Source organism: Delphinapterus leucas, chromosome 10 (assembly GCF_059928025.1).
Source record: "Delphinapterus leucas isolate spDelLeu-1000000601 "Yukka" chromosome 10, BTC_Dleu_Yukka2, whole genome shotgun sequence".
Lineage (NCBI taxonomy): Eukaryota > Metazoa > Chordata > Mammalia > Artiodactyla > Monodontidae > Delphinapterus > Delphinapterus leucas.
Genome location: NC_143138.1, coordinates 262,446 through 285,443, shown reverse-complemented (window position 1 = coordinate 285,443; position 22,998 = coordinate 262,446). Strand labels below are relative to the sequence as shown.

The 22,998-nt window shown below is 54.8% G+C and overlaps 1 long non-coding RNA gene across 2 annotated transcripts; it reads right to left on the bottom strand.

Annotated features, from left to right (window-relative positions):
- Positions 1–1,476: 1,476 nt before the first annotated feature.
- Positions 1,477–15,807, bottom strand: LOC111181294 (uncharacterized). 2 transcript variants are annotated; one of them, XR_002646430.3, is made up of 3 exons: positions 14,731–15,807; positions 12,176–12,417; positions 1,477–11,550 (listed from the first exon to the last, which is right to left on the bottom strand). It is a non-coding gene; the product is annotated as an uncharacterized LOC111181294 (long non-coding RNA). The 2 variants fall into 2 exon arrangements; XR_016394487.1 differs by having other exon boundaries at positions 15,275–15,806.
- Positions 15,808–22,998: the final 7,191 nt, after the last annotated feature.

The window sequence follows — 22,998 nt, the reverse complement described above, 5'->3', positions numbered from 1 at the left end:
CTGCCCTCCCACCCACCGGCGCCTGCCGCCCCTCAGCTCGCGCATCCGCGCTACGGCTTGAGGGCTGGGTTCCTCGTCTGACCCCATCCTGTCTGTGTGGTCGTTCTTCAACATTTTATTTTGAAACCATTTAGACTTACACGTGAGTTGCTGCCATAGTATAAAGAATTCCCATGTTCCCTCCACCCAGTTTCTGAGTTGGTGTTTTATACTTGCTTCCCATTACCTCTCCCCACCCACCTCTTTCTCTGCATGTTTTTTTTTCCTGAACCATTTGGGAGCTCAGACATCATGCTCCTTCACCACTAACTTCTTGTGTGTTCCCTAGAGTTAAAGGCAAAGGCATCGCGCACAGCCCGGCACCGTCCGTTACCCACGTCGAGAATCATCACCTCGGTCCTGCAATCTGCTCTCCAGGCAATATTCTGACTTCACCAATCATCTCACTAACGTTCTCGATAGAAAAGAAGACCACGGTTGTTTCTGGTCCAGGGTGGGATCAAGGGCCTCACAGGGCGTTGAGGGGTCACCCCTTCAGCCTCCAGGAAGCCCTGTCATTTCACGTGCAAACGTTTCTCTCAGTGAATCGTCCTTTTTTCCGTGACCCCCATCTGCGTGCCTTTCCTGACCATAGCTGTGTCCTCCGGGCTCGCTCGCCTCCAGGGCTGGAGACCCCAGGGGTGCCCTCGTGCCCTCTGGCTCCGAGGAGGCCCTCGCTGGTCTCTGCTGAGCCTGGGGATGAAACGAAGACCAGCGTTTCCTGGTCCTGTTTCCCACCGTGTCCCACCTTGGGCCCAAGTAGTCCATCAGGGACCCTGTGAGAGCCCATGGCCCAGGGGAGCAGGGCTGCTGTGTCAGCCCCCCAGGGACAGGGCTGGCGGAGCATTACATCTGCGTCCTCAGGGCCAGTTTGCTGATGGAGGGAATGTGTGGGCTCTGGGGCCACCATGCAGCTCACAGAGGAGGCCAGGGTCTCCAGGCTCCGCCAGATGGGGGCACGGCTCTGAGTCTCAGAGACAGGCAGCCAAAGCTCCAGCAGCTGTGGCCCCCAGGCAGGAGCGCAGGAGCTCGCTTAAAATCCATGCCCTGGGGAAGGGCGGTGGGAAACGTCGGGGTTCAGGGGCGTCCGCCAGGAGCTGGTCAGAGAACACGGGGCCGGCGGGGACAAGGCGCAGCCCGTGCGGCATCCTTCGGTCTCTACCACGTGTGCGCGTCACCTTGATGTTTATTATTAAAGACCGACCAGAGAACTAAGAATCAGAGGAACCGGACTCTCGGTTCGCCAGTTAGCAGCAGGCGGTATCACCCGGGCGATGGCTTCCTGGGTGACCAGTCCTGCCTCGCCTCCCTCCCGGGGTCCTTTAGAGAGTCAGAGAGCAGCGCAGGCTTTGGTGTTTTATGAGCTGCGTGTTTCCAGCACCAAGAGGAGGAGGAGGACAAACGTAAACAACAGTCCAAAACTAAAGATACATGAAGGAAGACATCGGAGAGCCGTTCAAACGGCAGGAGAAGGTTGATGAGGTGAGGAGACGCCTGCCCTGCAGAGCCCTGGGCCTCCCGGGAATCGTTCGCGCCACGTGACCATCTGGGAGTAATCGCAGACATACAGGAACGCGGGTGATGGAGGAACCTGCATGCTAACAGCAGAGAACTGACGCCACACAGTACGAGTTCTCTGCAGCAACTCAGAAAATGCTGATTGTATTACGAGTCACTGGTACCGCGATTTATTCTACAGTGACCGCCACGCGGACAGGCGTGACTACGGGCAAACACTGGAGAGGAATGAGGAAAAGCAAAAGGGTGTGCCGTGCCCGAAGGGTGCGCGTGCCCCCTTCAACAGTGCCTGGGCCCGACGTTCCAGGTGGGACCAAAGCACCAGCCCCGCCTCGGCCATCGGGAGGCATGACTGGAAGAAGGAGGAAGCGTGCGATGACAGAGGGACACTTGTAAGAGGGACACCTCTGCCATGGGACGAACGTGTCCCCCCAGAATCGTATGCTGAAGCCTGACCCCAAGGTGTGCAGCTAGGAGGGGCCTTTGTGGGTGATCAGGCCACGTGGTGGGTCCCCCGAGATAGGATTAGTGTCCTTATGAGAAGCCATTCCGAGGGGACCTGTGAGGGCACAGCGAGAGGATGGCAGCTACAAGCAGGACGAGCGACGGGACACCAGCCCGGGTGGCACCCTGACCCGGGCTCAGCCTCCAGAAACGTGGGAAAGAAATGTCTGCCGTTCAAGCCGCCCCCGTCCGTGGTGCTTTGCTACAGCGGCTGGAGGGACCGAGCCGGTCTGTGGCCAGGAAATGTGAAGATGGAGAAGGGCCGTTCCCTCAAAGGAGGGAGCCCGGGGTGGGGCGGGGCAGTGATGAAGGGTCGGGGGACTGGCTGAGGAAGGAGTGCTTCACAGACCGAGCAGGGCGGCCCGGAGCCTCATGGGCCTGGGAGCTCGGCGACACGAGTACACAGACGGGTTCCCAGGGCTCTAAGTGCTCTGACCAGTGACGGGCCCCCATGATGACTGAGGGAAGGTCTGTGGTGAGTGGGCGCCGCGGGGCACAAGGGACGGCACGGAGCCAGGAGCAGGGGAGGGCAAAGAGCCTGGGGTCCCTGCAGGTGGATGCAGCTGGGGGTGGGGGCAGAAGAGCTGCCTCCCTGTGCGTCTCTGAGCGGGGATGGGGACGGGGCAGGCGGTGCTTCTCAGCCCCGGGAGCAGCCCGACCTTGGCCGTGAGGCGTCGAGTGGGAGGTGCGCGCCGCAGGCAGGACCCCTGCTCACAGGTGGTGTCCAGCTGCTGGCCGGGCAGGGAACAGAGCTTCCCGGGAGGCTCTGCTACCCGCTTCCGTGCCTTGACCTCCTCGTGAGATGGGCACCCACCCCCCGTGAGGTGCCAGGCGAGCTCCCGCCGCCCCGCTTCTCCGTCTGTCCTGAACCCATCTGCGCCCCAAATGTCCACAGACAGGATTGACGATGGGCCGGTCTTGCCACGGGGCCAGCGATGCAAGCTGTGAAGAGCCGGTGTCCCTGCACCTGGACGCGCAGAAAGCCTCCGTGCGGGGCCAGCCTGCGTCCTGGGAGCCCCGCGGGCTCGGGCCGGGGGATGGTTGGTCACCCTGCACGTTCGTGGTGTGTCCAGCGCGGACACGGTACAGACAGATGGCGAGAGGGCCCACCCCGCCCCGGCGCGAAGGTGGAACTGGGAGTTTAGAGAAACGTCCCCGCACACCAAAGGCAGCACTCCCCCGACCGTTCACCTGCGAGAAAGCTCTAGAACAGGGTCATCCGGCCCGGAGCTTCCCTGGTCACGTGCTGCAGGGAGGGCACTTAGCCACCTTCTTCCCGTTTTCTGGGGACACAGTTTGGGAGCAGACGGAACGGGGGGAGACTTGCAGCCTGCACTGCCCCTCTGCTTATCCTCAGGGCCGCTGTGGCCGGTGGACTCCAGGGACCAGGGGCGTCATGCGCATCCTTGGGCTCCGGGACACACAGAGGAGTATGAATCTTCGTGACCTGGCGGGGGTCCCAGCCCCGCGCTTTCTGAGGCACAGGCACTGCTCCTCACCATGCACGTGGCTCTTCATTCTGAGGAAGAAAACAAAGGAAACGGCGTACTGTAGGAGGAGGAAAAGAATATGCCTGGGTTGAAAAGTGTTACCCCTCCCCCTCTGAGAGGGTTAACTATGCCCGGGGGGGAGCAGGCAGTGCAGGGAAGGGTCCCCAGACATGTGGCGGTGACCAACTTGTCCAGACGGACCCAGGACCGTCCCATTCTTAAGACAGGATTGCCTGGGTCCGGGAACGCCCCTCAGTATGTCCAGGGCAGCGGGATGGCCGTCGCCGCACGTCTACAAGGTGTCCCGTTGGCCGCGTGCCCCGTTGTGGAGCATGCAGACCAGCGCCCGCCGCGTGGGCCCCGCAGGGCAGGACGCACCGAGCCCGCAGCCCCACAGCGCCCCACTGCTAAACCACCCTTTCCAACTCGACCTTCGTCCGCAGGTGGAAAAGCGCGTCTGGAGCTGAAGCGGGCGTTCCCCGCGGAGCCTGAGGCCGCGGAGCTCGGCCACTGCAGCCTCCGGCGGAGGAGGCCCCATCCTGAGTCGGGACGCGGGCAGAGCGAAGGCCGTCTCTTCGGGCGGCCACTGCGGGTGACTCGTGGCACTTCCTCTCACATCTCATCCGTTGCAAGAAGGTGAGGAGCCCTGAAAAGCCCGCGACGGTGACTGGGTTTTGCCTGTGACGCTGGGACAGGCTCGCAGGTGCAGCCTCAACCATAGGCAACAGGGTGTCCGAGGCCCTGACTGGCCGCTGTGGAGGGACTGGAACCTGCCCCCCATCCCCCGGGCGGGCAGGGACACTGCCGCCCGGGGACACTGCCGGCTGGTCCTCTCCAGGACACGTGGCTGCCCTGCCCCAGCCCCGTCCCCCGAGGTCGGAGGCCTCTTTCTGGCCAGGCTGTTGAGGACAAATGTAGTTCAGCAGAAAGATGTGACCAGAAGGGGCCTTTCCAGCGGAGGGAGAGGCTGTGTCCAGATGCGGCGGTTTACAGGGACAGGCTGTGATCCAAGCTCTCCTGATTCTGAACAAGCTTCCTAGAGGCACAAGTGAAATGACGTGGGAGAGAAAGTGCCCTGCTGGCTGAAAAGTGCTGGATGAATGTTGGATATTCCATCGTGACCCAGGGCACAGGTTACAGGTCACAGAGTGCTGGTTCTTAGGGACGATTTTGGTCTGAGCTGCATGCGTGTCAGCCCATCTTTCTCAGAGGAGCGGCTGCAAACATCCCGTCCTTGGGCTTCCTCTGGATTTTGCACACCAGCTCCGGCAGGAGTGGCTTCGTTATACCCCCGCCCGCAGGTCAGCAGGGCTCTCCGAGGAAATTAAAACTTCCTGTGTTTTCTAATATTGCGTGATGTTCTCTTTGGCCTTGGCTTTTTTTTTTTTTTTAAATGAATGTGCCCTGGAATCTGATTTCAGTTCAACTAGATTAGTGAGATGTCTTTGGTGCATTTATATCAGGAAATATTGAGGATTTTTCTGGTAAACTCAGATGAATCTAAAGCAATACAAATTCATGGACATTTACTATAACCCTTAATTGATTTGCTTGATATATTTATGTTAAATAAAAAATTTTCTAAGGCATATGTGTTTTTAAAACCAATTTATTTCTTGGTGTGATGCCTGGGATTTATTTTGCAATAATCCTGGCGGAGGGGGTAGCAGGAGGGTCACAGATGGAGCAAAAGTCCCCCCCAACCTCAGGAACTGTTGGAGCTGCCCTGAGCACATGCCCCAGGCTGTGTGCTTGGCATGTGGTATAGTTGGTTTAAAAGTCACTTTCTTTACACTTTGGGCCGACAAGGTCATTTAAGGCAACCAGAGCAACTCCTGGTGCTGCTGTAGATAATGGAAATTGTTCAGTGAGGTCAAATACGGTGGAACTAAGAAGTGGGACTGGACCCATGGACTGTGGTTTGCAGACCCTCCTATGGTATCAGGTAGAGACGCGTCTAAGACAAAAATGAAGGTACAAGTCCCCTCGCCCCCGTTCTGGGGGCCCAAGCTCATCAGGCATGCAATGTCAGTTTCCATAAACGGACTTGAATTGGAGCCACGGTCACGGGATTCTCGGCTGTGTCGTCTGATGCCGTCTCGACCCAGTGGGGCCATCGAGTAGCTGCCACGGAGACGGACTGAACACTCTCGGCTTTTCCTTTGGGCCTGTAGAGCCAAAAATATTTACATTTGACAGCCCCCGTGCTATGTATCTTGTTCGTTTGTTCGTTCATTTCTGTCTCCCCACCTGCATCGCCCTCACCTCGAGGGCAGGCGTCTGGGTTTTCAAGGCGCTTTTTTCGGCAGAGAAGACAGAGCAGTGCACAGAGGCCTGGGCTCTGGAGCCAGACAGCCTGGAGTTGAATCCGGGCTCCTCCCCGTAAGTCACGTGACCTTGGGTGACTCACTTCACCTCTGTAAAGTGGCGGTGTATAGTTCCTCCTGCGTGGAGCTGTGTTAGGGAATCAGTAAGTTAACACCCGTGAATCGTGGCTATTTGCATGTGTACTGTGATCATTATCCTCAAAGCGTCTGAATTCACATCAGCGGGTCCCTGCAGTTGATTCTCCTAGATCTACCCTCCTTGCCAAAAAAACCCCCAAAACCCGAAAACCCAATCTGTCCCCCAGGTGCACTGAGCCCCCAGCTCTTGCCAGGTTCAAGCTGCTGCACTTTACCCGCTGGGCTTTCCCCGCAGTCCACGTTGAGGACGTGGCAAGGGCCCTACTCCACCAGGGACTCTGAACGGGCACTGCGCAGCACCTTTGTGTCCCTCCCTGCCTCCTGACAAAGTGCCTTCCTTCAAAACTCCACCAAGGACCCATCTTTTGAAGAGGCCCCTGAAAATGCCAGATGGCTGGTGATGGGTTGATCCGGGGTTCCTGCTCCCCAGCCCCCAGTTACCCACCAACTCCATTCGCTTAAAACTGCACCTGTATGTCTCCAACTTAAAGAAAATTCAGTCCTGGGGTGCTGTGGTCTGAATGCCTGTGTTCCCCTGAGTGCATATGCTGAAATCCTAACCCCAGAGTAATGGGGTTAGGGTTAGGGTCAGGGTCAGGGTCAGGGCTAGGGCTAGGGCTAGGGTTAGGGTCAGGGTCAGGGTCAGGGCTAGGGCTAGGGCTAGGGTTAGGGTCAGGGTCAGGGTCAGGGCTAGGGCTAGGGCTAGGGTTAGGGTCAGGGTCCGGGTTAGGCTTAGGGAATGAGTATGTGGGGGCTTTGGGAGGTGACCGGGTCCTGAGGCTTCACGTCCTGGGATTAGTGGCCTTGTAAAAGAGACCCCAGGAAGCTCCCATGCCCTTTCCATCCATCATGTGAGGACACGGCCAGAAGATGACTGTCTGTGAACCCGGAAGGGTCCTCCCCAGGCACCAAGCCTGCCTGCATCACCCTGTGGCCTTCAACCTCCAGAACCGTGAGAAGTAAATCCTTCTTGTTTATAAAAACCCAGTAGTTGGTTGCAGCAGCCCACACTGACCAAGGCAGGATGGGAGTGAGACACGGGGCAGCCACTGTGGAAAACCAGTATGGAGCCTCCGCAAAAAATCAAACATGGAACTACCACGTGGTCTAGGAATTCCACATCTGGGTGTGTACCCAGAAGACATGAAAGCAGGATCTCAAAGAGATATTCGTACCCCCATATTCACAGCAGCATTGTTCACAATAGCTAGGAGGTGGAAGCAACCCCAGTGTTCATCCGTAGAAGGACGATGGATAAACACAATGCGGTCCATCCAAACAATGGAATATTATTCAGCCTCAGAAAGGAAGGAAATCCTGACACCTGGTGCAACATGGATGAAATTTGAGAACGTGACGCCTAGTGGAATAAACCAGTCACAAAAAGACAAGTACTGTGTGATTCTACTCACATGAGGTCCCTGGCGGAATCAGATTCACAGAGACAGACAGCAGGAGGGTAGGTGCCAGGGGCTGGAGGAGGGGGTGGGGAGTCAGAGTTTAATGGGGACAGAGGTTCAGTTTCAGAGAGTTCGGCGGTGATGGTTGCACTACAGTGTGAATGTACTTAAGGCCACTGAGCTCTCAGTTGAAAGTGGTCAAGATGGTCAATTTTATGTTCTGTGTATAAACACCTCAGAGCCACAGCCAGTGTCCTCCTTCTGGAACTCTTTCCAGAGCAGAACATAATGCATTACTTTGAGTATTCACAATAGTTGCCGGTGAGATTGATTTGGGGAAACCACCAAACATTACTCAGGTTCCCGTCAACGACAGTGTCTAGCTCTGAGGCCCACACGTGGGGCCACCACAAAGTGTCTCAAGACCTGGAGCCTGGGCCAGGCCACAGGGCCCAGAGGCTGGGAGGCCAAGCCGGGCTGGCAGGTGCCCGTCCCTCGGGGCAACGGCTCCAAGGTTTCTCCTGCAGCCTGTGGAGCAGGAGAGCCTCTGGGCCAGAACTCCTGCCTCTGCAGGTCCCAAGCCCAAACTCCGGCCCAAAGACCTCAGAAAGACTTGTTTCTTTTCCCTTTCTAACACAAAGTTCATCTTAATCAGAAACAAATGAGGCCAGCTTCCAGGCAGACCTCCTCTTGCACTTCAGCTCGTGCCAGTGACTAAGGCCAAGGATTTGGGGAACCACATGGCAATTCTAATAACTGAAGAACCGAGTTTGGCCTGGGCGTTTTCCCTGTGAAAGCGAACGTTGATCAGTCCTGCAGCAAGTGAGATGAGTCGCTGCTCTGACCACTCGTCTTGGCCGCGGCTCTTCCTTGCTGTGTCTCTGCTGCCCCGCATGACCAGCGGTCTCACCGGCAAGGCCCCCAGCGTAGAGAAGAGACCACACATCACACAGGAGCCCGTGTGTTCTAGCTGGGCCAAAGGGAACTGAACGCACTCTCTTTAGAAATCACTTGGCTGGTTCTGCAATTAAGGTAATTCTCATTTCAGTTATGAAATATTCATTCTGAGTGTGTGTGGTCTGAGGTGCTGTGCAAATGACCCATCGAAGATCAGTTAGCTTTCCCCCAGAAGATCTGCTCTTTTGTCTCAGGAGTTTCCCCCTTCCTGGGAGAGGCAGAGCCAGAGGCAGGAGTCCGAGCCCAGGTGCCCTGCTCTTTCTTCCTTTCTGCACATCTTCACAAATCAATGATACCCGGAACGATCTGTCGGTCTCTGGGGATGTGGGATGAGTGAGACACAGCCCATAGCACTAGCAGCCCCAGGACTATAGTGAAGGGAGATTGCCGACCGCCCAGGGACCCCACCGCATCTTCAAACCGCGGGCTCCCACAGAGTCTTGGGGGAGCCAGCAGGTGCGCAGGCCAAGAAAGGAGTGACCATGGGATTCTGACTTTTCTGTGCTCGGGGGACCTGGCTGGGCTGCTGAAGGTTTCTTGGATTGTGGCATTTTGAAACTTTGTCCAGCAAGAGAGAAAGGCCAAGGGAAGGGAAGGGAAGGGGCCATGGGAGTTTGGTGACAGACAGAGGAGGAGCACCAGGTTCACGCCTCGAGGCACCTGCCCTGCTGTCCACTCTCCCCGCTCCGTCCTCAGCCCACACTGAGCGCACGGGGCCTCAGCTTCCACACTGACGGAGAAACAAACTGCGATCTCAGAAATGCTTCTGACTTAACCTCCTGTGGCTTTCAGGGGCTCGCCGTGGCCCTCTGGAGGCTGGCCTCTCTTTTCCGACCGTTTCTTGACCCTCCATGTTGGGACCCGCAGAAGGTGTCAGTGACGTCAGCTTCTTTCGTTTTTCTTTCTGAAATTTAAGTCGGCACTTCGAGGAATGTTACCTATTAGGAAAATAGAATTCTATGACATTCAGAAGGGGAAATGATTTTCCTGAGATCTGAAGCCACTAGGTAAACCTACTTTAGATGTAGACTTTTTTTTCCTTAATGTACATGCAGTAAAATCCTCTTTTCGACGTGCAGTTCTCGTTTTGACAAATGCACAGTTGGGTGACCACCGCCAGTCAGCCTTCCCCAAACTCCCACACCTGCACCCCTGGTGTCCACCGATCTTTTCTCTGTTCTGATCGTTTCTTGACGTTTCCAGAGTGTCATGTAAGTGGAATCACACAGTAGGTAGCTTCTGAGTCTGGCTCCTTTCACTTAAAAAATGCATTTAAGAAATAATTTATGTGAACATAAGTTTTCATTTTTCTTGGTTAAATACCTGGTAGTGGGATACTTTGGTCATATGGTAAGTGTATGTTTATAAGAAACCACCAAACTGTTTTTCAAACTGGTTTTCACATTTGCCTCTTTACCAACAACCTATGAGAGTTTTGGTTGCCCTGCATTCTTGTCAACCCTTGCCCTTGTCAGGTTTTTTCTTTCTTATTTTAGCCATTCCAGTAGGCATATAGAACTTGTTATAGTTTAAATTTGAATTTCTTTAATGACTAATGATACTGAACATCTATCCACGTGCTTACTTGCCATCCGTATAGCTTCTTTGGTGGAGGTTTATTTGTTAATGAGATATTTCAGACACGCACATACTAATACAACAGATGCCTATCCGCCTACCCCCGCTAATGTCTAGGAGATTTAGTTTCTGGCCTGAGGTTGGTAATCTCTATGACTGGTTTTGCTCATTCACCCCTTACATGTAAATATACACAAACAACATAGCTAGAGAGAGTGAAAACGGAATAGTTCTGGAAAAACACAATGGACGTGGAGAGTGCCACCAATTTTAAAGATCTACCTCTTCGAGCCCACGTCTCCCCAGCCTCCGTGGTGAGGACAGCTCGTGTGTTCCATGCTCCGGCAGCTCTGGCCCTTCTCCTGCAGCCTCTCCCTCGACAGGGCGGCTGGGATGCGAGGCGAGCACGGGTCGATGGGACCCCCCCCCCCACCCTGTTTCTGCCCAGGGCTCTGCCCGGCCGTGGCTGCCCCGCTCCCACGTGGGCTGGATCCCACCCCGGCTGGCTGCCCCCGCCCGCCCTGCCCTGCCCTACAGGACACCATGCGGGGGCTCTGCCCCCGCTGGGCGTGAGCTTTGGTAGCTCATTCGGACACGGACCCGGGGCAGCTCTCCGTGGAGCCAGGCTGGTTTAGCGTGTTTGTCTTGTGAACGAGGGCAGGGAGGCTAAAGCCATGACCCAGAAACCAGTGGGCGCCAACCGGGGCTCAGCCGTCTCCAAATATGTTTCCGTGGGCATCTGGGCAAAGGCGAGTGCAGGAGCCGAGGCTCCACCACGAGACAGTTCCGCGCACGCCCTGGGCTGTGGTCACGGCCTCAGCCCTGGGGGGCAGAGTGAGTTTCAAGGCTGCTTTGGGGGCTGTGACAGCCAGAGTGAAGAGGACAGCCCCTTCCTGGTGGGTCGCCCAGGAGAGCTGTGAGGCCACTCAGTGTCTCATGTTTGCGTGGCCTCAAGGTTTGCGCAGACCCTCGCCCTTAGAGCCAGGCCAGGAGCCCGTCAGCAGACCCTCTGCTTGCCCGAACAGTGACCGCAGACGGCGAGGGTTCAGTCCATTCAGCGGCCCCACTTCTTTTCTTGCCTCTGACATTTGTCTTCCCGGCCGTGCAGTTCTCTTCATCCTCTGTCTTCCCGTGGTTTTGTTTTCCGCTCGTTACTGGACTTGGCTCATCCTGCCTTTCTGTCAAGTAACTAATTTGTGTGTCTGCTTCCCCCGTGGGCTGATGGAGAAGCAGGGCCTCCGTGCACTGTCGTGCAGGTCTTACACTGCGCTGCCTTCAGTCTTGTGTCCATATTTATAAACATAGACATATACAACATTTATATATTTACCAGCACAACTCCCTGGTTGCTGGCAATAAAATGCCTTAAGAAAGAAATGTGTGTCTAATTTGCACAAAGGTCCCAGCAGGCTAAGCATGGCGCTGACTGTAATCACCTAGACGGCAGTGATACCATCTTTTTGTTAATCCACAGGCTTTATCTTTTAGAACAGGTTTAGGTTTGACAGGAAACGTAGGCACAGGGAGTCCAGCATTCCCACCCCATCCCCTCACAGGAACCTCGTCTCTGTAAACATCAAGCCCTGCATCCAAGCCGGTCTGGAACAAAACAGAAAGAAAACCCACAGAATGGGAGCACATATTTGCAGATGAAGCGACCAGCAAGGGATTAATCTCCACAATATACAAACAGCTCATGCAGCTCTATGTCAAAAAAACAAACAACCCAATCAAAAAATGGGCCAAAGATCTAAAGAGACATTTCTCCCAAGAAGACACAAAGAGGGCCAAAAAGCACATGAAAAGATGCTCCACATCACTAATTATCAGAGAAATGGAACATGGGAGCTTTCTGATACACATTTTTAACAACTCGAAGTACCTGACTGGTCCTCTGAGGAAGGGGCGTCCTTCCCAGAACCCTGGAGGGAGGTCACCCTGGGAGGACCCCGCCCCAGGGAGAGTGTGGCTACGGCAGCGGGGGGGACCAGGCTGTCCTCGCTCTGCACCTGGGGAGATCTGAGCCCAAGGATGTCAGAAGACTGTCAAGGTTACCCCTGCAGAAGTGGCGCTGGGGCTCGAGACCCCGCGTCCAGGGGTCTCTGTCTTCACAGCCTCCCCGCCCTGCACCTCCGTCTCTGGGTCCAGAAGAGTGGAAGGACCTCCGCCGCGGAGGTAGAAGCCAAAGGGACATATTGCTTCTCGTCCCCCTAAACACACTCACCTGCCCTGGTGGGTTGTGGTCGAGGACTTTCTTGGGACGTAGAGGATCGTCACAGTCGCTGTTCCTTGAACCACGAAGGGCGCACGGCCATGTGACCTGTTCACTTGGACAACACTTGTGGGCAAAGGGACCTTCAGACGCAAGAAAGCCAACGAGCTTTGGTTCTCAGCAACTCATACACATTCTTTCTTTCTCGTGGTTTATTTCTTTCATCAACAGAGGACCTTGATGTAATCATTTCTCTGTAATTTGGAGATAACATCTCTTTCACTAAAAATAGAACACTGCCTCTGTCAATGCATTTTACAGGCAAGCCCTATCTTGCATGCAAATTAAACAAGAAGTTGGGATTACTAATAATGACATAACGGCGGTATGGGTATGCAGCTGAATTTAAGGTGTCCAAATTAGGAGAATAACATCATTGGAATAAAGATGTGGAAAACAGACCCCAGACGCACACCCTCTGAAAGGGGTCCCTCTGTCTACACGACAGTTCGAACATTATTTCAGCCACTTGGCAGAAACCTGGCCTGTAGAAACAGCAATGCGATAGTCTCCCCTTGTTCCACGCGGCCCTGTTTGCATCTGGAGGATCAGCCTTGACCTTCAGTGTTTCAGGAACAGGATATGGCAGACAGAACAGAACGCAGGTCACCCGTGCAGTGCACACAACCCACTCGAAGGTGTGAAGCCTGTCTCGGGGTCAAGGGCTGGGGTCTGAGGCAGTCCTTACCCCAGAAAGCCACACCGTTCACCTGGGCGCCTCATCGCCACGTGCCTTCCTGGCCTGGGTGACAAGCATGGGACAGAACCAATGGTGCCATGGAAACAGCTGGGAGGTGGGCTGAGCCTGCCATTTGGGCCACTTTCCCTGGTATATTTTTGCCCTCTTGTATATCCCTCTTCCCACCCCTGCTGAGTTAAACCGTTAGGTCTGGGAAGAGCAGGGTGTGGCCTGCTCTGTTGGGCCCAAGGGACTCCCCTCTAACCAAGTCATCATGGTGCATCTCTCCTGCTGGCTGACCCCACCTGGGGCCCCGGACCTTTCCGAGAGAGTCCACAGGTGGAGGATAGCCTCTCGGGGCTGCTGGGCCTGTGTCCTGGAGAGCCCGCCCTGGTGACTCCTCCCACCACAAGGGGCTGCGAAGGCGGCAGCCCCCTCGCCAGGCCTCCCTGCGGGCGCCTCCTCTTAGGTGGCGGCTTGCTGCGCCGCGGGCAGTGATGAGCCTGGAGGAGTGGGCGGTCCCTGCTGAGCCCTCCCCCCAGCACGCGCACACAAACGCCAAGGGACAGAGCCCCTCAGCATGTGTGCCCGCTGAGGCACTGCACAAACGTGGCCGTGGCCCTGCCCTTGGAGGTCCCTTTTCTGATGGCAAATACGGCTACAATGAAGGAGCACACTCACCACGTGCGGGCCACGGGCAGAGGCTTCGCGCTTGCTCTCCAGGGTGAGCCCGCGCAAGCCTGTGCCGGGCGCTCTGCAGCTGCCCCACCCCACGGAGGAGGGGTGCTTAGGGTCCATCCAAGCCCATCCTCTCCGGAAGCACACGTGTTACACCCCGTCTCTCCCGAGCTCTTCTCTTATTTGTGGGGCACCGGGCTGGTGAAGCAGCCAGTGACCAGAGACGAGCAGAAGCCCGCTTAGGAAAGAAATGGGGAAGTGATCTGGGGGTTACCCTGCCCAGGTCCCTACCGCCTCTCCTGCCTCATAGAGGGTTAGGGTGACAGACTGCACGGCAGGCAACGCCTGTGTGTCCCTTGCCCCGGGGCGGGGGGTGCGGGCTGCCTCTTCTGTGCCCTGGCCCAGGGAGGGGCTCCAGGAAACACACTGCTGGGAGGACTGGAGAGTCCGCACCGGGGAGAGGTCCGTGGCGCATTTCCATGGCCAAGAGAAGGAACGGGGACCACAGAGAGAGGGCCAGCGAGCCACAGTGTGGGGCGGCCGCCGTCGGGTGTGGAAGAGCAGGCCCCGCAGAAGGAGGTGGCCGGCGGCGTTGAGGGGGGGCAGCCTCAAGTCTGGGAGCAGCACGCATTCTCCCATTCTCCCCTCGCCCCTATAAACCTCCCCTGGGCCCGCTCGGGAGGCCCCGGGTCCTTCCCACCTGCACCTGCCTCTCCGCGGGCCCGGCTGGAGGAGGTGCCACGGCCCCCGAGTGCCGTGGGGCGAACGCTCCCACCGTGGTCACAGGGGCGCAGTCGGGAGACCCGGGCGGCGGCTCAGGGCCGTGAAGTGCTTCCGCAGCACGGACACGGTTACGCACATAGCCCCCAGGGCAGAGACGACAGTAAACGGCAGCCAAATAATTTGGAAATGCTGTTTGGAGGACCTGCTGTCTTTCCTTTAATATGGTGTATTACACGCTTATTTAATTTTCCGCCGTGGCTCTGTGGAGCGGCCACTGGACCCAGCAGACCCGGCGCCGGGGGCAGGAGGCAGAGGCTGGACCAGCGATGCCGGCGCGTCCTCCCCCGAGGGTGTCGCCGCGGCCTTCCCCGTCCTGTGCCCTCGCGCCCACCACCCAGAGCAGCGCGCACACCAGCTTCTGACTCACAGGAAACCCCGCGCGGCACTCATTTTCCCCTCCCGGCGAGGAGGCGGCACTGACCCCAGGAGACATGCAAAGAGGCACCGGAGAAGGCAGCGGCGGAGTTTCCTGCCTTCTGTTCAGCGCACGCGCCGCCCGACCTCTACGGGCGGCTCCCGCGGGCTCGGCCGCCGGCCCCTCTTTCCGGCCTCAGGCTCCGCCCCTCCGCGGCCCCGTGGTCCCCGCCGGCCCTCCCGCGCCGACGCAGCCCCGCTGACGCCGCAGCCCCGCAGCGCGAGGGCGGTCGCTCCCAGCCGAGCCCCACGGGGGCTCTCGCAGCTTGAGGAAGCCTGCGGGCGCCTTGGTCCGAGGAGACCGCGGGGCTGGCGGACACCCTGGAGGAGACCCAGGCGGGAGGCCCCAGGGGAAAGGCAGAACCCTCGCATGGGGAAGGGTGGCTCCGCCCCAGGCCCCCAGGGACGCAGAGCCCCGAGGGGGCCCACGCTGCTGGCACCGGGGGGGCCCCGAGGCCTGGGCTGTCGGATGAGCTGAGCGCCGTTTTTCCCCCGACCTGAGGTTTCGCTTTCGTTGCTGCTGCTGCTTTCTAATTGCGAGGCAGTCATTCAACGCCCCGGGCTGCAGGGGGCTTTCGCTGGGCTTCCAGGAACAGGCTGGCCGGGGGTTCTCGCTCGCGCCCCGGCCTCGGCAGGCGGGGGTGAGGGAACCTCCAGGAGCCCGGGAAGGGTGAACGACCGGCGGGCGCCTTGACGCCAACTGCGCCCCACCCTGTGCTCCCGCGGCTCCCCGGTGGGCGCCTGCTGGGGCGGGGCGGGGCGGGGGGAGGAGCCTGCCAGGGCCTTAACCCCACCCTCTCCGACTCCCTGTCAGCGGAAGAGGCCGAAAGTTCCTTGGAGCTCACTGGGCAACGTCCTGGGAAGGACCGGGTTTGCTCCCCCAACCTTGCCCCCGACGCCCCCCTCTGAACCCCTCTCTCCTCCCCTTTGGTCCATCCTTCAAGGGGCCATATTCCTCTCCAACGTCCCCAGAAGGAAGCTTTGACCAGGATGCTTAGGGTCCACCCAATTCTCACTCAAATATTCTGGTCCCACAAATCTCGCTATTGTCCAAATAGCTGTGTTAAAGCTGGATGTTTTGCCGGCATCTCCAGTGGGACTTCTGAGGGCCCTTCTGCCTTCAGAGTCGTCGGGGCAGAAGAAGGCATCTGGGATGAGTGGAAGTGTGCCGACCCCTGCCTCTCCCCCCTCCCCCACCCCCCCTCCTAGACCCTCAAGTCGGAGAGCGCCCTCCGCAGAACCTTCTCTTCTGTAACCCATCCTGGTCATCATGGTGATGGGAGCCCTGGCTCCAGCTGGAAGGCGCAGAGAGACCCCCAGGGCCGCCCGCGGGTCACAGATGAGGGAGGAGGAAAGTGGCCCGAGGGGCGGGCACTTCTCACGGACAGAGAATTAATTGCCCGTCGCCAGCCCTCACACTTGCTTCAAAAGTAGAAGAGGAAGAGACACTTTTATCCAAACTTAAGCGGTTCTCTTTTTCCTTCAAAGTTTAATGTCCCACACGGTGACTGGGACCCTAAGTGTCAGAAGACCTTGAATTTGCTGCAGCTGTTTGTTGCCATGGAAAGCAGCCGCTGAGCTGCATCCCGGGAGCCATCCAGGCCCTGGGCAGCAGGGATGTGAGACCAGAATCACAGAGAGAGTCCGCGGGGTGAGGTCGCTCCTGGAGCGGGGTGGGGGTGGGGGGTCAGAGGGGCCTGCCTGTCCCAGCCTGTCCCACCTGAGTGCTAGAGAGCCCCATGGGCCCTGGAGAGGCCAGTGGGCAGACGGCGCGTGGTCCCCGGGGGAGGCGTGTCTTTAAGACCTGCCATGTCCCATTTCTGCAAACTGAACCCTTGAACCTTCTTTAAAAAAAGAAACAAGTGTATTACAGCATTTTCATTAATAGGAGATGTCACTGCTTGTGAAAGTGACCAGGTTAGGGATAGAATGTATTTCCCATGAAGTCAATAGTCAATCAAGAAATTAATTCTTTCTGATTGATTAAATACTCCATTCATTTGGTAAACACTGACACAAAGACCTTGCTGGGTGCTGTGGGAAGATGGGGGCCTGAGGACCTTGGTGTCTCCCCGGGAGGGGTGTTTCAGATGGTTCAGGGGTGGACCTTTTTATTTCAGTCGTTATTATTTATTTTAAATGGATATTGGAAAATAGATATATAACAAGCACATCCACTTTGTGTATTTACAAGTTTTCATTGCTTACAATGATGCTAAAGCAGACATTTAAACTTGAAAAGTGAGTCAAACTAAAGATTTTTTTAAAAATCTTTAAAAAATAGGACTGGCTTCCCTGGTGGCGCAGTGGTTGAGAGTTCGCCTGCCGATACAGGGGACGCGGGTTCGTGCCCCAGTCCGGGAAGATCCCACATGCCGCGGAGCGGCTGGGCCCGTGAGCCATGGCCGCTGAGCCTGCGTGTCCGGAGCCTGTGCTCCGCAAGGGGAGAGGCCACAACAGTGAGAGGCCCGCGTACCGCAAAAAAAAAAAATAACAGGACTTTTAAATGTATTTTGAGAAGTCACATTTTACATAGATAATAGCATATTGAATAAATAGTATTTGTCATCATAAATGTTAATTCGATAATATTTACATAATTATAAACAAAATTTTGAAGGCAGAATATATGTGACTAAAATTTAGGAAACACTGAACTAAGATACCTTCCCTCCCCTCGAAGGAGCTCATGATAAGTACCAAGCTTAACCTAGCAACCACCCACGTCTCCATGTCACTAACTCTCAGCATCTAGCGCAATGATGCCCAAGAAACTCAAAAACAGGGCTTCCCTGACGGCGCAGTGGTTGAGAGTCCACCTGCCAATGCAGGGGACACGGGTTCGAGCCCCGGTCCGGGAAGATCCCACATGCCGCGGAGCAACTAAGCCCGTGCGCCACAACTACTGAGCCCACGTGCTGCAACTACTGAAGCCCGCGTGCCTAGAGCCCGAGCTCCGCAACAAGAGAAGCCACCGCAATGAGAAGCCCGCGCAGCACAATGAAGAGCAGCCCCCGCTCGCGGCAACTAGAGAAAGCCCGCGCGCAGCAACGAAGACCCAACGCAAAAAAAAAAAAAAAAAATTAAAAAAAAAAAAAGAAACTCAAAAACAGAGCGTTTCACAGCAGGAAGATGGGGCCACGGTGCAGGACGACCTGGGGTCAGGTTTCTTCCCGGGGACTTGCTGGCCACACAACTGTAACAAGGTACCTACTTTCACGGCTCTCAGTTTCCCCAACAACAGGCGAGAAATACAATATTTGTCCGCTAGGATTCCGTCAAGGATCACAGGAACTTAGCACCCGGGAAACAGTAAAGAGAACCCGAGAGAGGGTTACCATACCTCAGCACGTGATCCCACATCCTTGGTTCTTCTCCCTTTAGGGAAGTCTCTGTTTCTGGTCACTTTCCCATCTAAAGGGATGGGCCCCCACCTGTGGGTGTTGTCTTGGTGAAAAAGGCCAAACATCTCAGAAAGTCTGGGTTTGATGGCTGAGGATGGGCACTCTCAGCCTCTCTGCCCCTCGACTACAGCTTGAAGTTAGAAAGATCTACATTAGAGTCCTGGCTTTGCCTCTTAGTAGTTGTCCAACATTGGGCAGTAACTTTAGGATTTCTGAGCCTCAGTTTCTGCAGCTTAAAAATGAAGGATGAAAATGCATCCTTCTTGGAAGCCACACTGCCGCCCAGCCAGTGGAGACGCCTGCCCACAACACCTGTTCAGTCCACGCCCCTCCTTCGACAGCCTGACTGTTGTCCTGTGGAGGCTGTGCAGGCCAGCAGAGGGCCAGGAACACGGTGAATCTTCAGGAGGTGTTTGTTAATGAATAGAGTTTAAAAAAAAATGCTCCTCAGAAAATAACAAGTGTCGGTAAGGATGTGGAAAAATTGGCACTCTCGTGCCCTGGTGGTGGGAGTGTGAAGCTGTGCAGCTGCTGTGGAAAACAGTACGGAGGATCCTCAGAAATTAAAAGTGAATTACCAGGCAACTTGGCAATTCCACATACATCCCAAAGAATTAGAAGAAAGGTCCCGAACAGGTATTGTACCCCCATATTGACAGCAGCATTAGCCACAGTAGCTGAAAGGTGAAGGAAACCCACATGTCCATCCGTAGAAGGGTGAATGGATAATCAACATGTGGTCCATCCACACAATGGAACATTATTCAGCCTTAAAAAGGAGGGAAATCCTGACACAGGCTACAACACGGGCGGGCCTTGAGGACATTATGTTCATGAAATCAACCAGTTACAAAGAATAAGTACTGAATGACTTTACTTACATGAGGCCCCTAGAGTCTGATTCATAGACAGAAAGTAGATGGTGGTTTCTAGGGGCTGAGGGAGAGGGAGGGGAAGTTAGTGTCATTGGGGACAGAGTTTCAGTTGGAGAGATGAAAAGAGTTCTGGGGATGATGGTGGTGAAGGCTGCACAGCATTAAGTGAACGTACATGATGCCACTGAGCCATGGGCTTAAAGATCATACATTTTACCACAATTAAAAATATACATCAAGGCTTTTTTCTTTCCTGTTTTCAAGCAACCCTACCTTTTGCCATTCACACGAAGTAAATAGTGGGGCCCAAGGCAAAGAGTGAGGCTGCAGGAGCAAATAGGGTTGGTGGCGGGGGGAGGGAGGGATGCAGGTCCCCCAGGGAGCGTGGAGGTGATGGAGGCTTAGGGAGGACCTCAGAGGGACCAGAGAGGGCCTCAAGCATAATATGGAGCGTCCATGGTGGAGAACAGATGGTTCTGAGGAGATCGTCTTTCCAGGGGAAATAGCAGGAAGACAAGGACCCAAGGAAGGCGGGAGACTGGCAGCCCCTGGGGCCAGGGGAGGGCTGAGCACCAGGGGTCCCTTGCTTCCCGGCAGGAAGGCCACCCTGTGCTCTGTGTCCCCTGGAAACGGGACCACTGGGGACCCCATATAGCGACTTAAGAAAGAAAACCCACACACACACATTGAAAAGGATATACCAACCTAGAAGGACTACATTTTGTGCTTTTTTGTTTTTCCCTTCTGGTACTAAATATATGATCATAGGAGAAACTTTGGAAAATACAGAAAAGTGGACAAGAAAAATAAAAATCTCCGTCACTCCAACACTCAGAGTTACAATTTACACTTTTGACTCTTCAAAAAATTCACACATGGATTTCATAAAAATTTCCAACATTTATCACATTGTTGTAAAACCTGCTTTCTTTTCACCTAACCACGTAACAAACATTTCTCCACTGCACATGTTGAAATGGGACATGGTGTCCCATTCTATACGTGGCCTTCATTTAGCTCACAAGCCCTGGACACTGCTGGATGTAGTGGACAGATCCTTCCGAGTCACGTGTGTGGTGCCCTGCAGGTACCAGGTACAGTAAGTCCCCTATATATGAACAAGTTACATTCCAAGAGCGCGTTCGTAAGCTAATTTGTTTGTAAGTCCAACAAAGTTAGCCTAGGTACCCAACTAACACAATTGGCTATGTAGTACTGTACTGTAATAGGTTTATAATATTTTTCACACAGATAATACATAAAAAACAAACACGAAAATAAAGAAAACATTTTTAATCTTACAGTACAGGACTTTGGAAAGTATAGCAGTCCCAGCTACAGCTTTTACACTTGCTTCTGGACATCCTGGGCTTGAAATAAAGATACTGTACTGCTACTGTACTCTGTATAGTAAAGTACACGAAAGTACAACCATTGTCAAGGATGCAGGCACGTGACAATGTACGCCAGACACGTGAACTAACTTACGTGATTGGGCGTGTGAACGCACGTTCACATCTTTGAAAGTTTGCAACTTGAAGGTTCGTATGTAGGGGATTTACTGTACATGGTGAGGCCCAGCGCCCGTCTTCAAGCAGTTTATTTAGGGAAGAAAATTAATGAATAGGCGACTACAACAAAGAATGGCCAGTGTCATACTACAGACGCAGCAGGTACAAATGGAAGCCTTGGCTAATGTTTTCAAGAAATATAATTCATGTTTTCTTTAACAGTGTAATTTTCATTTTAGCTCTTACTCCCCCAGGGAATTTCAATCTCAATTCACTTTGGATCGCTCCCCTTTCCTTGAGTTGGCACTACATTTGGTGCTGCCTCTGTGGTGCCAGGTGGTTGGGCAGGGGAGAAAGTGTGGGGCACTGGTCCTCAGCTTGATCTCCACTCAGACACACCCAAGTGTCCACCGCTCAGCCCGTACAGAGTGCGCGGAGCTCTCCTCCCGTCCAGCCCCCACCCTCTGAACCTGCGTGAACTGCTCCTCCAACAAGCTATTTTCAGGTCCACTCCCTAGAGCCTCCTTCCAGGAGACAGAGGACAGCTCTCCTTCACCTGGGAGCCACTGACAACTGCACCCTCACTTCTTCTCATTCTGTCTTCTGTCCTCGGCTCTGGGCATCTGAGTCCAGAAGGGCTGAAAGGGTTGATCTTTCTTTAACTCCAGTCTCCTTGAGTCCACTCCTTTCTCAACAAGAGCCAGTGTCTTTGGAGGATAAGAGCCACAGTGTCCTCTTTCTGCCCTGCGAGTGAGCAAGGTGGGTATACATGGAAGGAGCGTTTCTTCAGTATTTCAACATTACCCTTCATTGAGCCAAACAGCGGGTGCAACCAGGAAAGGCTCCCTGGGGGTGAAGAAATGCCTCCAGAAAGGGACGCCGTCAGAGCTGGGACCTGGTGGAGGAAAGGGGTGGCCATGTGGCAGCAGGAGAGGTCTTCCAGGAGAGAGGAGGGGCCTGGGGCCCTGCGGCCGCTCAGCAGGACCGAGGAGATGGTGAGAAATGAGGACCGAGGTGTTGGATGACCTGCTGATTCTCCTCCAGGGGAAGGTTGCTGTGGAAACCTGACCCAGAAAGAGAGGACAAAAGAGGCAAAGATGTTTTATTTGCTGGGATGATTTTCTACGAAGCCACCATCATGCCTGCCAGATGGGAAAGGGGGGAAACTGAGAATGGTAATTTTTAAAGAAGCAAAGTAACAGCTTTCAAGGATCATAAAGTGGCCACAGATTCCAAACTTCTGACCATTCGCTCAAGGACTGGGGTAAAATGAACTTTATGATATATTGTGCCAGATGCCTGCTGACGGCACCAAGGCCTCTGCCCTCCAGGAAGTCTCCAAGGACAGCCATGGGATACACACTGTCCCCTGGGGGACAGGGGTCACTGAAAGAGTTCCCAGTTCTCCAGGTGCCTGTAGCAGCCTTGAATTCATAACTCTCCTCTAAGTCAGAAGATGTTGATCCAGCTGCCAGGGTTAATTTAGGTATAGCTTCTCCCGGAAGAAAATGACCTAGTATGACCCCTGGAGTTTCTTTCCAGAGAGATGATGTGAAAGGTGATGATTTTTTTCTGGCAGAGGCATGCTTTGCTCATGCACTCCACATAAAAGGGTTTACTTGTCAAGGAAACTGAATCCAATGCAGCCAAACGTGCCCTGTGTGTGAAGGAATCTTACAAATGTGGTACTTGACAGAGGTGTGGAATTACTTGAGAACAAGTTCAAGGGCACAGAATCCCTTTAAACCTTCTTTCAGCTGTAATGACTTGATAGATCATGTGAAAAAGCTCGCTGTGACACTGACTCACATCCTTCCACACTTTCTGAGCAGACAGAGCCCCCAAAAGCAGTGTCATAGTTTATTTTCCCATTATTTCTGTTTGGTTACCACTTAGCACATCCAAAATTGTTCTTAGCTAACATTCTGGGCTCCTGGCTGCAAAGTGCAGTCACTGCTGACAGCTCCACTCCATCTTCGCTGCAAGGATTTTAACACTGTGACCGCGAACAGGAGCTGGCGGGCTGAAGGGCGGGTCACAGCGGCCAGAGCCGGGGGAGGAGGGCTCACGGCCTCATCTGTGCTCCCCACACACGGCTTTATGTCATTTTCCACGTTCAAGATGTTACAGCCCCTGCCCTTTAGCAACAGCGACAGAATCGAAGGAAATGTTGACACAGTGTCCTCGGCTCTGCGGGAACTTGTGAGACGCAGCCAGGGGGCGAGGGGCGTTCCTGTCCTGCTTAGCGGGCATCGGAGGAGGGTGGGCGTGGGGGGCAGGTGTTTATGAACAAGCTGCGCACTCTGAGATCTGATTTTAGCGAGGCTCACGGGAACCAGGAAGGAAACAGGCTGCCGAACGCAGCAGAAGGAGGAAGTATTAAAAAGCTATCCAGATAAGGGATTAATAACACGCACGGGCCCGTAAATGA